This window comes from Triturus cristatus, chromosome 5_2 (genome assembly GCF_964204655.1).
Source record: "Triturus cristatus chromosome 5_2, aTriCri1.1, whole genome shotgun sequence".
NCBI lineage: Eukaryota > Metazoa > Chordata > Amphibia > Caudata > Salamandridae > Triturus > Triturus cristatus.
The window spans coordinates 91,413,694-91,431,707 of NC_140588.1; positions in this window are offsets into that span (position 1 = coordinate 91,413,694).

An 18,014-nucleotide genomic window follows, 5' to 3' on the forward strand; every position below is an offset into this window, starting at 1 on the left:
TTTTTCATCAGAAAATTGATTTTTTCGACTTTATAAAAATTGATTCAAAATGTCATTTGGATTGTGCCTCATGTTGAATAACTACTTTTGAAAGCCTCAATGTGACCAAAATTGCCATTTTTACACACTTTTTCTCCTACTAGAAGCTTCTATTTCGACCAACTTCAGGCATTAAAATGACTTAAACACACTTAGTTTAGTTCCACAAGTGATAATTCACGTGCAATAGTCATTTACAGTCAAAAAATTAAACATTAAAACATTTCCATTTCTGACCATCTGGAGAAATTTCGACAGGTCATGGGTCATCGTTTTTCATCAGAAAATGGATTTTTTGGACTTTAGAAAAATTGATTCAAAATATCATTTGGATTGTGCCTCATGTTGAATAACTACTTTTTAAAGCCTCAATGTGACCAAAATTGCCATTTGTACAGACTTTTTCTCCTACTAGAAGCTTCTATTTTGAACAATTTCAGGCATTAAAATGACTCTAAACACACTTATTTTAGTTCCAAAAGTGATAATTCACATGCAATAGTCATTTACAGTCAAAAAATTAAACATTAAAAAATTACCATTTCTGACCATCTGGAGAAATTTCGACAGGTCACGGGTCATCGTTTTTCATCAGAAAATAGATTTTTTGGACTTTAGAAAAATTGATTCAAAATGTCATTTGGATTGTGCCTCATGTTGAATAACTACTTTTTAAAGCCTCAATGTGACCAAAATTGCCATTTTTACAGACTTTTTCTCCTTCTCAGAAGCTTCTATTTCGAACAATTTCAGGCATTAAAATGACTCTAAACACACTTATTTTAGTTCCAAAAGTGATAATTCACATGCAATAGTCATTTACAGTCAAAAAATAAAACATTCAAAAATTACCATTTCTGACCATCTGGAGAAATTTCGACAGGTCGCGGGTCATCGTTTTTGATCAGAAAATGGATTTTTTGGACTTTAGAAAAATTGATTCAAAATGTCATTTGGATTGTGCCTCATGTTGAATAACTACTTTTTAAAGCCTCAATGTGACCAAAATTGCCATTTTTACAGACTTTTTCTCCTACTCGAAGCTTCTATTTCGACCAATTTCAGGCATTAAAATGACTCTAAACACACTTATTTTAGTTCCAAAAGTGATAATTCACATGCAATAGTCATTTACAGTCAAAAAATAAAACATTAAAAAATTACCATTTCTGACGATCTGGAGATATTTCGACAGGTCGCGGGTCATCGTTTTTCATCAGAAAATGGATTTTTTGGACTTTAGAAAAAATTGATTCAAAATGTCATTTGGATTGTGCCTCATGTTGAATAACTACTTTTTAAAGCCTCAATGTGACCAAAATTGCCATTTTTACAGACTTTTTCTCCTTCTCAGAAGCTTCTATTATGGCTAATTTCAGGCATTAAAACGACTCTAAACACACTTATTTTAGTTCCACAGGTGATAATTCACATGCGATAGTCATTTACAGTCAAAAAATTAAACATTAAAAAATTACCATTTCTGACCATCTGGAGAAATTTCGACAGGTCGCGGGTCATCGTTTTTCATCAGAAAATGGATTTTTTGGACTTTAGAAAAATTGATTAAAAATGTCATTTGGATTGTTCCTCATGTTGAATAACTACTTTTTAAAGCCTCAATGTGACCAAAATTGCCATTTTTACACACTTTTTCTCCTACTAGAAGCTTCTATTTCGACCAATTTCAGGCATTAAAATGACTCTAAACACACTTCTTTTAGTTCCAAAAGTGCTAATTCATATGCAATAGTCATTTACAGTCAAAAAAATTAAACATTAAAAAATTACCATTTCTGACCATCTGGAGAAAGTTCAACAGGTCACAGGTCATCGTTTTTCATCAGAAAATTGATTTTTGGACTTTAGAAAAATTGATTCAAAATGTCATTTGAATTGTGCCTCATGTTGAATAACTACTTTTTAAAGCCTCAATGTGACCAAAATTGACATTTTTACAGACTTTTTCTCCTTCTCAGAAGCTTCTATTTCGAACAATTTCAGGCATTAAAATGACTCTAAACACACTTATTTTAGTTCCAAAAGTGATAATTCACATGCAATAGTCATTTACAGTCAAAAAATAAAACATTCAAAAATTACCATTTCTGACCATCTGGAGAAATTTCGACAGGTCGCGGGTCATCGTTTTTGATCAGAAAATGGATTTTTTGGACTTTAATAAAATTGATTCAAAATGTCATTTGGATTGTGCCTCATGTTGAATAACTACTTTTTAAAGCCTCAATGTGACCAAAATTGCCATTTTTACAGACTTTTTCTCCTACTCGAAGCTTCTATTTCGACCAATTTCAGGCATTAAAATGACTCTAAACACACTTATTTTAGTTCCAAAAGTGATAATTCACATGCGATAGTCATTTACAGTCAAAAAATTAAACATTAAAAAATTACCATTTCTGACCATCTGGAGAAATTTTGACAGGTCGCGGGTCATCGTTTTTCATCAGAAAATGGATTTTTTGGACTTTAGAAAAATTGATTCAAAATGTCATTTGGATTGTGCCTCATGTTGAATAACTACTTTTTAAAGCCTCAATGTGACCAAAAGTGCCATTTTTACAGACTTTTTCTCCTACTAGAAGCTCCTATTTGGACAAATTTCAGGCATTAAAATGACTCTAAACACACTTATTTTAGTTCCAAAAGTGATCATTCACATGCAAGAGTCATTTACAGTCAAAAAATTAAACATTAAAAAATTACCATTTCTGACCATCTGGAGAAAGTTCAACAGGTCACGGGTCATCGTTTTTCATCAGAAAATTGATTTTTTCGACTTTATAAAAATTGATTCAAAATGTCATTTGGATTGTGCCTCATGTTGAATAACTACTTTTTAAAGCCTCAATGTGACCAAAATTGCCATTTTTACAGACTTTTTCTCCTTCTCAGAAGCTTCTATTATGACTAATTTCAGGCATTAAAACGACTCTAAACACACTTATTTTAGTTCCACAGGTGATAATTCACATGCGATAGTCATTTACAGTCAAAAAATTAAACATTAAAAAATTACCATTTCTGACCATCTGGAGAAATTTCGACAGGTCGCGGGTCATCGTTTTTCATCAGAAAATGGATTTTTTGGACTTTAGAAAAATTGATTAAAAATGTCATTTGGATTGTTCCTCATGTTGAATAACTACTTTTTAAAGCCTCAATGTGACCAAAATTGCCATTTTTACACACTTTTTCTCCTACTAGAAGCTTCTATTTCGACCAATTTCAGGCATTAAAATGACTCTAAACACACTTCTTTTAGTTCCAAAAGAGATAATTCATATGCAATAGTCATTTACAGTCAAAAAAATTAAACATTAAAAAATTACCATTTCTGACCATCTGGAGAAAGTTCAACATGTCACGGGTCATCGTTTTTCATCAGAAAATTGATTTTTGGACTTTAGAAAAATTGATTCAAAATGTCATTTGAATTGTGCCTCATGTTGAATAACTACTTTTTAAAGCCTCGATGTGACCAAAATTACCATTTTTACAGACTTTTTCTCCTACTAGAAGCTTCTATTTCGACCAACTTCAGGCATTAAAATGACTTAAACACACTTATTTTAGTTCCACAAGTGATAATTCACTTGCAATAGTCATTTACAGTCAAAAAATTAAACATTAAAAAATTTCCATTTCTGACCATCTGGAGAAATTTCGACAGGTCACGGGTCATCGTTTTTCATCAGAAAATGGATTTTTTGGACTTTAGAAAAATTGATTCAAAATATCATTTGGATTGTGCCTCATGTTGAATAACTACTTTTTAAAGCCTCAATGTGACCAAAATTGCCATATGTACAGACTTTTTCTCCTACTAGAAGCTTCTATTTCGAACAATTTCAGGCATTAAAATGACTCTAAACACACTTATTTTAGTTCCAAAAGTGATAATTCACATGCGATAGTCATTTACAGTCAAAAAATTAAACATAAAAAAATTACCATTTCTGACCATCTGGAGAAATTTTGACAGGTCGCGGGTCATCGTTTTTCATCAGAAAATGGATTTTTTGGACTTTAGAAAAATTGATTCAAAATGTCATTTGGATTGTGCCTCATGTTGAATAACTACTTTTTAAAGCCTCAATGTGACCAAAATTGCCATTTTTACAGACTTTTTCTCCTTCTCAGAAGCTTCTATTATGGCTAATTTCAGGCATTAAAACGACTCTAAACACACTTATTTTAGTTCCACAGGTGATAATTCACATGCGATAGTCATTTACAGTCAAAAAATTAAACATTAAAAAATTACCATTTCTGACCATCTGGAGAAATTTCGACAGGTCGCGGGTCATCGTTTTTCATCAGAAAATGGATTTTTTGGACTTTAGAAAAATTGATTAAAAATGTCATTTGGATTGTTCCTCATGTTGAATAACTACTTTTTAAAGCCTCAATGTGACCAAAATTGCCATTTTTACACACTTTTTCTCCTACTAGAAGCTTCTATTTCGACCAATTTCAGGCATTAAAATGACTCTAAACACACTTCTTTTAGTTCCAAAAGTGCTAATTCATATGCAATAGTCATTTACAGTCAAAAAAATTAAACATTAAAAAATTACCATTTCTGACCATCTGGAGAAAGTTCAACAGGTCACAGGTCATCGTTTTTCATCAGAAAATTGATTTTTGGACTTTAGAAAAATTGATTCAAAATGTCATTTGAATTGTGCCTCATGTTGAATAACTACTTTTTAAAGCCTCAATGTGACCAAAATTGACATTTTTACAGACTTTTTCTCCTTCTCAGAAGCTTCTATTTCGAACAATTTCAGGCATTAAAATGACTCTAAACACACTTATTTTAGTTCCAAAAGTGATAATTCACATGCAATAGTCATTTACAGTCAAAAAATAAAACATTCAAAAATTACCATTTCTGACCATCTGGAGAAATTTCGACAGGTCGCGGGTCATCGTTTTTGATCAGAAAATGGATTTTTTGGACTTTAATAAAATTGATTCAAAATGTCATTTGGATTGTGCCTCATGTTGAATAACTACTTTTTAAAGCCTCAATGTGACCAAAATTGCCATTTTTACAGACTTTTTCTCCTACTCGAAGCTTCTATTTCGACCAATTTCAGGCATTAAAATGACTCTAAACACACTTATTTTAGTTCCAAAAGTGATAATTCACATGCGATAGTCATTTACAGTCAAAAAATTAAACATTAAAAAATTACCATTTCTGACCATCTGGAGAAATTTTGACAGGTCGCGGGTCATCGTTTTTCATCAGAAAATGGATTTTTTGGACTTTAGAAAAATTGATTCAAAATGTCATTTGGATTGTGCCTCATGTTGAATAACTACTTTTTAAAGCCTCAATGTGACCAAAAGTGCCATTTTTACAGACTTTTTCTCCTACTAGAAGCTCCTATTTGGACAAATTTCAGGCATTAAAATGACTCTAAACACACTTATTTTAGTTCCAAAAGTGATCATTCACATGCAAGAGTCATTTACAGTCAAAAAATTAAACATTAAAAAATTACCATTTCTGACCATCTGGAGAAAGTTCAACAGGTCACGGGTCATCGTTTTTCATCAGAAAATTGATTTTTTCGACTTTATAAAAATTGATTCAAAATGTCATTTGGATTGTGCCTCATGTTGAATAACTACTTTTTAAAGCCTCAATGTGACCAAAATTGCCATTTTTACAGACTTTTTCTCCTTCTCAGAAGCTTCTATTATGACTAATTTCAGGCATTAAAACGACTCTAAACACACTTATTTTAGTTCCACAGGTGATAATTCACATGCGATAGTCATTTACAGTCAAAAAATTAAACATTAAAAAATTACCATTTCTGACCATCTGGAGAAATTTCGACAGGTCGCGGGTCATCGTTTTTCATCAGAAAATGGATTTTTTGGACTTTAGAAAAATTGATTAAAAATGTCATTTGGATTGTTCCTCATGTTGAATAACTACTTTTTAAAGCCTCAATGTGACCAAAATTGCCATTTTTACACACTTTTTCTCCTACTAGAAGCTTCTATTTCGACCAATTTCAGGCATTAAAATGACTCTAAACACACTTCTTTTAGTTCCAAAAGAGATAATTCATATGCAATAGTCATTTACAGTCAAAAAAATTAAACATTAAAAAATTACCATTTCTGACCATCTGGAGAAAGTTCAACATGTCACGGGTCATCGTTTTTCATCAGAAAATTGATTTTTGGACTTTAGAAAAATTGATTCAAAATGTCATTTGAATTGTGCCTCATGTTGAATAACTACTTTTTAAAGCCTCGATGTGACCAAAATTACCATTTTTACAGACTTTTTCTCCTACTAGAAGCTTCTATTTCGACCAACTTCAGGCATTAAAATGACTTAAACACACTTATTTTAGTTCCAAAAGTGATAATTCACATGCAATAGTCATTTACAGTCAAAAAATAAAACATTAAAAAATTTCCATTTCTGACCATCTGGAGAAATTTCGACAGGTCACGGGTCATCGTTTTTCATCAGAAAATGGATTTTTTGGACTTTAGAAAAATTGATTCAAAATATCATTTGGATTGTGCCTCATGTTGAATAACTACTTTTTAAAGCCTCAATGTGACCAAAATTGCCATATGTACAGACTTTTTCTCCTACTAGAAGCTTCTATTTTGAACAATTTCAGGCATTAAAATGACTCTAAACACACTTATTTTAGTTCCAAAAGTGATAATTCACATGCAATAGTCATTTACAGTCAAAAAATTAAACATTAAAAAATTACCATTTCTGACCATCTGGAGAAATTTCGACAGGTCACGGGTCATCGTTTTTCATCAGAAAATAGATTTTTTGGACTTTAGAAAAATTGATTCAAAATGTCATTTGGATTGTGCCTCATGTTGAATAACTACTTTTTAAAGCCTCAATGTGACCAAAATTGCCATTTTTACACACTTTTTCTCCTACTAGAAGCTTCTATTTCGATCAATTTCAGGCATTAAAATGACTCTAAACACACTTATTTTAGTTCCAAAAGTGATAATTCACATGCAATAGTCATTTACAGTCAAAAAATAAAACATTAAAAAATTACCATTTCTGACCATCTGGAGAAATTTCGACAGGTCGCGGGTCATCATTTTTCATCAGAAAATGGATTTTTTGGACTTTAGAAAAAATTGATTCAAAATGTCATTTGGATTGTGCCTCATGTTGAATAACTACTTTTTAAAGCCTCAATGTGACCAAAATTGCCATTTTTACAGAGTTTTTCTCCTAATAGAAGCTTCTATTTCGAACAATTTCAGGCATTAAAATGACTCTAAACACACTTATTTTAGTTCCAAAAGTGATAATTCACATGCAATAGTCATTTACAGTCAAAAAATTAAACATTAAAAAATTACCATTTCAGACCATCTGGAGAAATTTCGACAGGTCGCGGGTCATCGTTTTTCATCAGAAAATGGATTTTTTGGACTTTAGAAAAAATTGATTCAAAATGTCATTTGGATTGTGCCTCATGTTGAATAACTACTTTTTAAAGCCTCAATGTGACCAAAATTGCCATTTTTACAGACTTTTTCTCCTACTAGAAGCTTCTATTTCGACCAATTTCAGGCATTAAAATGACTCTAAACACACTTATTTTAGTTCCAAAAGTGATAATTCACATGCGATAGTCATTTACAGTCAAAAAATTAAACATTAAAAAATTACCATTTCTGACCATCTGGAGAAATTTCGACAGGTCGCGGGTCATCGTTTTTCATCAGAAAATGGATTTTTTGGACTTTAGAAAAATTGATTAAAAATGTCATTTGGATTGTTCCTCATGTTGAATAACTACTTTTTAAAGCCTCAATGTGACCAAAATTGCCATTTTTACACACTTTTTCTCCTACTAGAAGCTTCTATTTCGACCAATTTCAGGCATGAAAATGACTCTAAACACACTTATTTTAGTTCCAAAAGTGATAATTCACATGCGATAGTCATTTACAGTCAAAAAATTAAACATTAAAAAATTACCATTTCTGACCATCTGGAGAAATTTTGACAGGTCGCGGGTCATCGTTTTTCATCAGAAAATGGATTTTTTGGACTTTAGAAAAATTGATTCAAAATGTCATTTGGATTGTGCCTCATGTTGAATAACTACTTTTTAAAGCCTCAATGTGACCAAAATTGCCATTTTTACAGACTTTTTCTCCTACTAGAAGCTCCTATTTGGACAATTTTCAGGCATTAAAATGACTCTAAACACACTTATTTTAGTTCCAAAAGTGATCATTCACATGCAAGAGTCATTTACAGTCAAAAAATTAAACATTAAAAAATTACCATTTCTGACCATCTGGAGAAAGTTCAACAGGTCACGGGTCATCGTTTTTCATCAGAAAATTGATTTTTTCGACTTTATAAAAATTGATTCAAAATGTCATTTGGATTGTGCCTCATGTTGAATAACTACTTTTTAAAGCCTCAATGTGACCAAAATTGCCATTTTTACAGACTTTTTCTCCTTCTCAGAAGCTTCTATTATGACTAATTTCAGGCATTAAAACGACTCTAAACACACTTATTTTAGTTCCACAGGTGATAATTCACATGCGATAGTCATTTACAGTCAAAAAATTAAACATTAAAAAATTACCATTTCTGACCATCTGGAGAAATTTCGACAGGTCGCGGGTCATCGTTTTTCATCAGAAAATGGATTTTTTGGACTTTAGAAAAATTGATTAAAAATGTCATTTGGATTGTTCCTCATGTTGAATAACTACTTTTTAAAGCCTCAATGTGACCAAAATTGCCATTTTTACACACTTTTTCTCCTACTAGAAGCTTCTATTTCGACCAATTTCAGGCATTAAAATGACTCTAAACACACTTCTTTTAGTTCCAAAAGAGATAATTCATATGCAATAGTCATTTACAGTCAAAAAAATTAAACATTAAAAAATTACCATTTCTGACCATCTGGAGAAAGTTCAACATGTCACGGGTCATCGTTTTTCATCAGAAAATTGATTTTTGGACTTTAGAAAAATTGATTCAAAATGTCATTTGAATTGTGCCTCATGTTGAATAACTACTTTTTAAAGCCTCGATGTGACCAAAATTACCATTTTTACAGACTTTTTCTCCTACTAGAAGCTTCTATTTCGACCAACTTCAGGCATTAAAATGACTTAAACACACTTATTTTAGTTCCACAAGTGATAATTCACTTGCAATAGTCATTTACAGTCAAAAAATTAAACATTAAAAAATTTCCATTTCTGACCATCTGGAGAAATTTCGACAGGTCACGGGTCATCGTTTTTCATCAGAAAATGGATTTTTTGGACTTTAGAAAAATTGATTCAAAATATCATTTGGATTGTGCCTCATGTTGAATAACTACTTTTTAAAGCCTCAATGTGACCAAAATTGCCATTTGTACAGACTTTTTCTCCTACTAGAAGCCTCTATTTTGAACAATTTCAGGCATTAAAATGACTCTAAACACACTTATTTTAGTTCCAAAAGTGATAATTCACATGCAATAGTCATTTACAGTCAAAAAATTAAACATTAAAAAATTACCATTTCTGACCATCTGGAGAAATTTCGACAGGTCACGGGTCATCGTTTTTCATCAGAAAATAGATTTTTTGGACTTTAGAAAAATTGATTCAAAATGTCATTTGGATTGTGCCTCATGTTGAATAACTACTTTTTAAAGCCTCAATGTGACCAAAATTGCCATTTTTACAGACTTTTTCTCCTACTCGAAGCTTCTATTTCGACCAATTTCAGGCATTAAAATGACTCTAAACACACTTATTTTAGTTCCAAAAGTGATAATTCACATGCAATAGTCATTTACAGTCAAAAAATAAAACATTAAAAAATTACCATTTCTGACGATCTGGAGATATTTCGACAGGTCGCGGGTCATCGTTTTTCATCAGAAAATGGATTTTTTGGACTTTAGAAAAAATTGATTCAAAATGTCATTTGGATTGTGCCTCATGTTGAATAACTACTTTTTAAAGCCTCAATGTGACCAAAATTACCATTTTTACAGACTTTTTCTCCTACTAGAAGCTTTTATTTCGACCAATTTCAGGCATTAAAATGACTCTAAACACACTTATTTTAGTTCCAAAAGTGATAATTCACATGCGATAGTCATTTACAGTCAAAAAATTAAACATTAAAAAATTATCATTTCTGACCATCTGGAGAAATTTCGACAGGTCGCGGGTCATCGTTTTTCATCAGAAAATGGATTTTTTGGACTTTAGAAAAATTGATTAAAAATGTCATTTGGATTGTTCCTCATGTTGAATAACTACTTTTTAAAGCCTCAATGTGACCAAAATTGCCATTTTTACACACTTTTTCTCCTACTAGAAGCTTCTATTTCGACCAATTTCAGGCATTAAAATGACTCTAAACACACTTCTTTTAGTTCCAAAAGTGATAATTCATATGCAATAGTCATTTACAGTAAAAAAAATTAAACATTAAAAAATTACCATTTCTGACCATCTGGAGAAAGTTCAACAGGTCACGGGTCATCGTTTTTCATCAGAAAATTGATTTTTGGACTTTAGAAAAATTGATTCAAAATGTCATTTGAATTGTGCCTCATGTTGAATAACTACTTTTTAAAGCCTCGATGTGACCAAAATTGACATTTTTACAGACTTTTTCTCCTTCTCAGAAGCTTCTATTTCGAACAATTTCAGGCATTAAAATGACTCTAAACACACTTATTTTAGTTCCAAAAGTGATAATTCACATGCGATAGTCATTTACAGTCAAAAAATTAAACATTAAAAAATTACCATTTCTGACCATCTGGAGAAATTTTGACAGGTCGCGGGTCATCGTTTTTCATCAGAAAATGGATTTTTTGGACTTTAGAAAAATTGATTCAAAATGTCATTTGGATTGTGCCTCATGTTGAATAACTACTTTTTAAAGCCTCAATGTGACCAAAATTGCCATTTTTACAGACTTTTTCTCCTTTTCAGAAGCTTCTATTATGGCTAATTTCAGGCATTAAAACGACTCTAAACACACTTATTTTAGTTCCACAGGTGATAATTCACATGCGATAGTCATTTACAGTCAAAAAATTAAACATTAAAAAATTACCATTTCTGACCATCTGGAGAAATTTCGACAGGTCGCGGGTCATCGTTTTTCATCAGAAAATGGATTTTTTGGACTTTAGAAAAATTGATTAAAAATGTCATTTGGATTGTTCCTCATGTTGAATAACTACTTTTTAAAGCCTCAATGTGACCAAAATTGCCATTTTTACACACTTTTTCTCCTACTAGAAGCTTCTATTTCGACCAATTTCAGGCATTAAAATGACTCTAAACACACTTCTTTTAGTTCCAAAAGTGCTAATTCATATGCAATAGTCATTTACAGTCAAAAAAATTAAACATTAAAAAATTACCATTTCTGACCATCTGGAGAAAGTTCAACAGGTCACAGGTCATCGTTTTTCATCAGAAAATTGATTTTTGGACTTTAGAAAAATTGATTCAACATGTCATTTGAATTGTGCCTCATGTTGAATAACTACTTTTTAAAGCCTCAATGTGACCAAAATTGACATTTTTACAGACTTTTTCTCCTTCTCAGAAGCTTCTATTTCGAACAATTTCAGGCATTAAAATGACTCTAAACACACTTATTTTAGTTCCAAAAGTGATAATTCACATGCAATAGTCATTTACAGTCAAAAAATAAAACATTCAAAAATTACCATTTCTGACCATCTGGAGAAATTTCGACAGGTCGCGGGTCATCGTTTTTGATCAGAAAATGGATTTTTTGGACTTTAATAAAATTGATTCAAAATGTCATTTGGATTGTGCCTCATGTTGAATAACTACTTTTTAAAGCCTCAATGTGACCAAAATTGCCATTTTTACAGACTTTTTCTCCTACTCGAAGCTTCTATTTCGACCAATTTCAGGCATTAAAATGACTCTAAACACACTTATTTTAGTTCCAAAAGTGATAATTCACATGCGATAGTCATTTACAGTCAAAAAATTAAACATTAAAAAATTACCATTTCTGACCATCTGGAGAAATTTTGACAGGTCGCGGGTCATCGTTTTTCATCAGAAAATGGATTTTTTGGACTTTAGAAAAATTGATTCAAAATGTCATTTGGATTGTGCCTCATGTTGAATAACTACTTTTTAAAGCCTCAATGTGACCAAAAGTGCCATTTTTACAGACTTTTTCTCCTACTAGAAGCTCCTATTTGGACAAATTTCAGGCATTAAAATGACTCTAAACACACTTATTTTAGTTCCAAAAGTGATCATTCACATGCAAGAGTCATTTACAGTCAAAAAATTAAACATTAAAAAATTACCATTTCTGACCATCTGGAGAAAGTTCAACAGGTCACGGGTCATCGTTTTTCATCAGAAAATTGATTTTTTCGACTTTATAAAAATTGATTCAAAATGTCATTTGGATTGTGCCTCATGTTGAATAACTACTTTTTAAAGCCTCAATGTGACCAAAATTGCCATTTTTACAGACTTTTTCTCCTTCTCAGAAGCTTCTATTATGACTAATTTCAGGCATTAAAACGACTCTAAACACACTTATTTTAGTTCCACAGGTGATAATTCACATGCGATAGTCATTTACAGTCAAAAAATTAAACATTAAAAAATTACCATTTCTGACCATCTGGAGAAATTTCGACAGGTCGCGGGTCATCGTTTTTCATCAGAAAATGGATTTTTTGGACTTTAGAAAAATTGATTAAAAATGTCATTTGGATTGTTCCTCATGTTGAATAACTACTTTTTAAAGCCTCAATGTGACCAAAATTGCCATTTTTACACACTTTTTCTCCTACTAGAAGCTTCTATTTCGACCAATTTCAGGCATTAAAATGACTCTAAACACACTTCTTTTAGTTCCAAAAGAGATAATTCATATGCAATAGTCATTTACAGTCAAAAAAATTAAACATTAAAAAATTACCATTTCTGACCATCTGGAGAAAGTTCAACATGTCACGGGTCATCGTTTTTCATCAGAAAATTGATTTTTGGACTTTAGAAAAATTGATTCAAAATGTCATTTGAATTGTGCCTCATGTTGAATAACTACTTTTTAAAGCCTCGATGTGACCAAAATTACCATTTTTACAGACTTTTTCTCCTACTAGAAGCTTCTATTTCGACCAACTTCAGGCATTAAAATGACTTAAACACACTTATTTTAGTTCCACAAGTGATAATTAGGGGTGGGCGGAATTTGCGTAATCGCGTTACGCAAATCTCCGCGAAACGGTAGAAAATCTCCGCGAACACGCAGAAATTCCGCGAACACGCGGAATTGCTTGTTCGCGATACTTTTTTCCTGTTCGCGATCGCTGTTTGCGTGCTCGGGGTCAAATATCTCGCGAACACGCATATTGCGAACGCGAACAAGCAAAAAATTTCGCGAAGTCGCGGAACGCAGATTTTTGGGTAATTTCGCGTTCTCAGCGGAACGCGAAATTACGCAAATTCCGCAAATTCCGCGAGCGGAACGGATTTTACCGCCCAGGCCTAGTGATAATTCACTTGCAATAGTCATTTACAGTCAAAAAATTAAACATTAAAAAATTTCCATTTCTGACCATCTGGAGAAATTTCGACAGGTCACGGGTCATCGTTTTTCATCAGAAAATGGATTTTTTGGACTTTAGAAAAATTGATTCAAAATATCATTTGGATTGTGCCTCATGTTGAATAACTACTTTTTAAAGCCTCAATGTGACCAAAATTGCCATATGTACAGACTTTTTCTCCTACTAGAAGCTTCTATTTTGAACAATTTCAGGCATTAAAATGACTCTAAACACACTTATTTTAGTTCCAAAAGTGATAATTCACATGCAATAGTCATTTACAGTCAAAAAATTAAACATTAAAAAATTACCATTTCTGACCATCTGGAGAAATTTCGACAGGTCACGGGTCATCGTTTTTCATCAGAAAATAGATTTTTTGGACTTTAGAAAAATTGATTCAAAATGTCATTTGGATTGTGCCTCATGTTGAATAACTACTTTTTAAAGCCTCAATGTGACCAAAATTGCCATTTTTACACACTTTTTCTCCTACTAGAAGCTTCTATTTCGATCAATTTCAGGTATTAAAATGACTCTAAACACACTTATTTTAGTTCCAAAAGTGATAATTCACATGCAATAGTCATTTACAGTCAAAAAATAAAACATTAAAAAATTACCATTTCTGACCATCTGGAGAAATTTCGACAGGTCGCGGGTCATCATTTTTCATCAGAAAATGGATTTTTTGGACTTTAGAAAAAATTGATTCAAAATGTCATTTGGATTGTGCCTCATGTTGAATAACTACTTTTTAAAGCCTCAATGTGACCAAAATTGCCATTTTTACAGAGTTTTTCTCCTAATAGAAGCTTCTATTTCGAACAATTTCAGGCATTAAAATGACTCTAAACACACTTATTTTAGTTCCAAAAGTGATAATTCACATGCAATAGTCATTTACAGTCAAAAAATTAAACATTAAAAAATTACCATTTCAGACCATCTGGAGAAATTTCGACAGGTCGCGGGTCATCGTTTTTCATCAGAAAATGGATTTTTTGGACTTTAGAAAAAATTGATTCAAAATGTCATTTGGATTGTGCCTCATGTTGAATAACTACTTTTTAAAGCCTCAATGTGACCAAAATTGCCATTTTTACAGACTTTTTCTCCTACTAGAAGCTTCTATTTCGACCAATTTCAGGCATTAAAATGACTCTAAACACACTTATTTTAGTTCCAAAAGTGATAATTCACATGCGATAGTCATTTACAGTCAAAAAATTAAACATTAAAAAATTACCATTTCTGACCATCTGGAGAAATTTCGACAGGTCGCGGGTCATCGTTTTTCATCAGAAAATGGATTTTTTGGACTTTAGAAAAATTGATTAAAAATGTCATTTGGATTGTTCCTCATGTTGAATAACTACTTTTTAAAGCCTCAATGTGACCAAAATTGCCATTTTTACACACTTTTTCTCCTACTAGAAGCTTCTATTTCGACCAATTTCAGGCATGAAAATGACTCTAAACACACTTATTTTAGTTCCAAAAGTGATAATTCACATGCGATAGTCATTTACAGTCAAAAAATTAAACATTAAAAAATTACCATTTCTGACCATCTGGAGAAATTTTGACAGGTCGCGGGTCATCGTTTTTCATCAGAAAATGGATTTTTTGGACTTTAGAAAAATTGATTCAAAATGTCATTTGGATTGTGCCTCATGTTGAATAACTACTTTTTAAAGCCTCAATGTGACCAAAATTGCCATTTTTACAGACTTTTTCTCCTACTAGAAGCTCCTATTTGGACAATTTTCAGGCATTAAAATGACTCTAAACACACTTATTTTAGTTCCAAAAGTGATCATTCACATGCAAGAGTCATTTACAGTCAAAAAATTAAACATTAAAAAATTACCATTTCTGACCATCTGGAGAAAGTTCAACAGGTCACGGGTCATCGTTTTTCATCAGAAAATTGATTTTTTCGACTTTATAAAAATTGATTCAAAATGTCATTTGGATTGTGCCTCATGTTGAATAACTACTTTTTAAAGCCTCAATGTGACCAAAATTGCCATTTTTACAGACTTTTTCTCCTTCTCAGAAGCTTCTATTATGACTAATTTCAGGCATTAAAACGACTCTAAACACACTTATTTTAGTTCCACAGGTGATAATTCACATGCGATAGTCATTTACAGTCAAAAAATTAAACATTAAAAAATTACCATTTCTGACCATCTGGAGAAATTTCGACAGGTCGCGGGTCATCGTTTTTCATCAGAAAATGGATTTTTTGGACTTTAGAAAAATTGATTAAAAATGTCATTTGGATTGTTCCTCATGTTGAATAACTACTTTTTAAAGCCTCAATGTGACCAAAATTGCCATTTTTACACACTTTTTCTCCTACTAGAAGCTTCTATTTCGACCAATTTCAGGCATTAAAATGACTCTAAACACACTTCTTTTAGTTCCAAAAGAGATAATTCATATGCAATAGTCATTTACAGTCAAAAAAATTAAACATTAAAAAATTACCATTTCTGACCATCTGGAGAAAGTTCAACATGTCACGGGTCATCGTTTTTCATCAGAAAATTGATTTTTGGACTTTAGAAAAATTGATTCAAAATGTCATTTGAATTGTGCCTCATGTTGAATAACTACTTTTTAAAGCCTCGATGTGACCAAAATTACCATTTTTACAGACTTTTTCTCCTACTAGAAGCTTCTATTTCGACCAACTTCAGGCATTAAAATGACTTAAACACACTTATTTTAGTTCCACAAGTGATAATTCACTTGCAATAGTCATTTACAGTCAAAAAATTAAACATTAAAAAATTTCCATTTCTGACCATCTGGAGAAATTTCGACAGGTCACGGGTCATCGTTTTTCATCAGAAAATGGATTTTTTGGACTTTAGAAAAATTGATTCAAAATATCATTTGGATTGTGCCTCATGTTGAATAACTACTTTTTAAAGCCTCAATGTGACCAAAATTGCCATTTGTACAGACTTTTTCTCCTACTAGAAGCCTCTATTTTGAACAATTTCAGGCATTAAAATGACTCTAAACACACTTATTTTAGTTCCAAAAGTGATAATTCACATGCAATAGTCATTTACAGTCAAAAAATTAAACATTAAAAAATTACCATTTCTGACCATCTGGAGAAATTTCGACAGGTCACGGGTCATCGTTTTTCATCAGAAAATAGATTTTTTGGACTTTAGAAAAATTGATTCAAAATGTCATTTGGATTGTGCCTCATGTTGAATAACTACTTTTTAAAGCCTCAATGTGACCAAAATTGCCATTTTTACACACTTTTTCTCCTACTAGAAGCTTCTATTTCGATCAATTTCAGGCATTAAAATGACTCTAAACACACTTATTTTAGTTCCAAAAGTGATAATTCACATGCAATAGTCATTTACAGTCAAAAAATAAAACATTAAAAAATTACCATTTCTGACCATCTGGAGAAATTTCGACAGGTCGCGGGTCATCATTTTTCATCAGAAAATGGATTTTTTGGACTTTAGAAAAAATTGATTCAAAATGTCATTTGGATTGTGCCTCATGTTGAATAACTACTTTTTAAAGCCTCAATGTGACCAAAATTGCCATTTTTACAGAGTTTTTCTCCTAATAGAAGCTTCTATTTCGAACAATTTCAGGCATTAAAATGACTCTAAACACACCTATTTTAGTTCCAAAAGTGATAATTCACATGCAATAGTCATTTACAGTCAAAAAATTAAACATTAAAAAATTACCATTTCAGACCATCTGGAGAAATTTCGACAGGTCGCGGGTCATCGTTTTTCATCAGAAAATGGATTTTTTGGACTTTAGAAAAAATTGATTCAAAATGTCATTTGGATTGTGCCTCATGTTGAATAACTACTTTTTAAAGCCTCAATGTGACCAAAATTGCCATTTTTACAGACTTTTTCTCCTACTAGAAGCTTCTATTTCGACCAATTTCAGGCATTAAAATGACTCTAAACACACTTATTTTAGTTCCAAAAGTGATAATTCACATGCGATAGTCATTTACAGTCAAAAAATTAAACATTAAAAAATTACCATTTCTGACCATCTGGAGAAATTTCGACAGGTCGCGGGTCATCGTTTTTCATCAGAAAATGGATTTTTTGGACTTTAGAAAAATTGATTAAAAATGTCATTTGGATTGTTCCTCATGTTGAATAACTACTTTTTAAAGCCTCAATGTGACCAAAATTGCCATTTTTACACACTTTTTCTCCTACTAGAAGCTTCTATTTCGACCAATTTCAGGCATGAAAATGACTCTAAACACACTTCTTTTAGTTC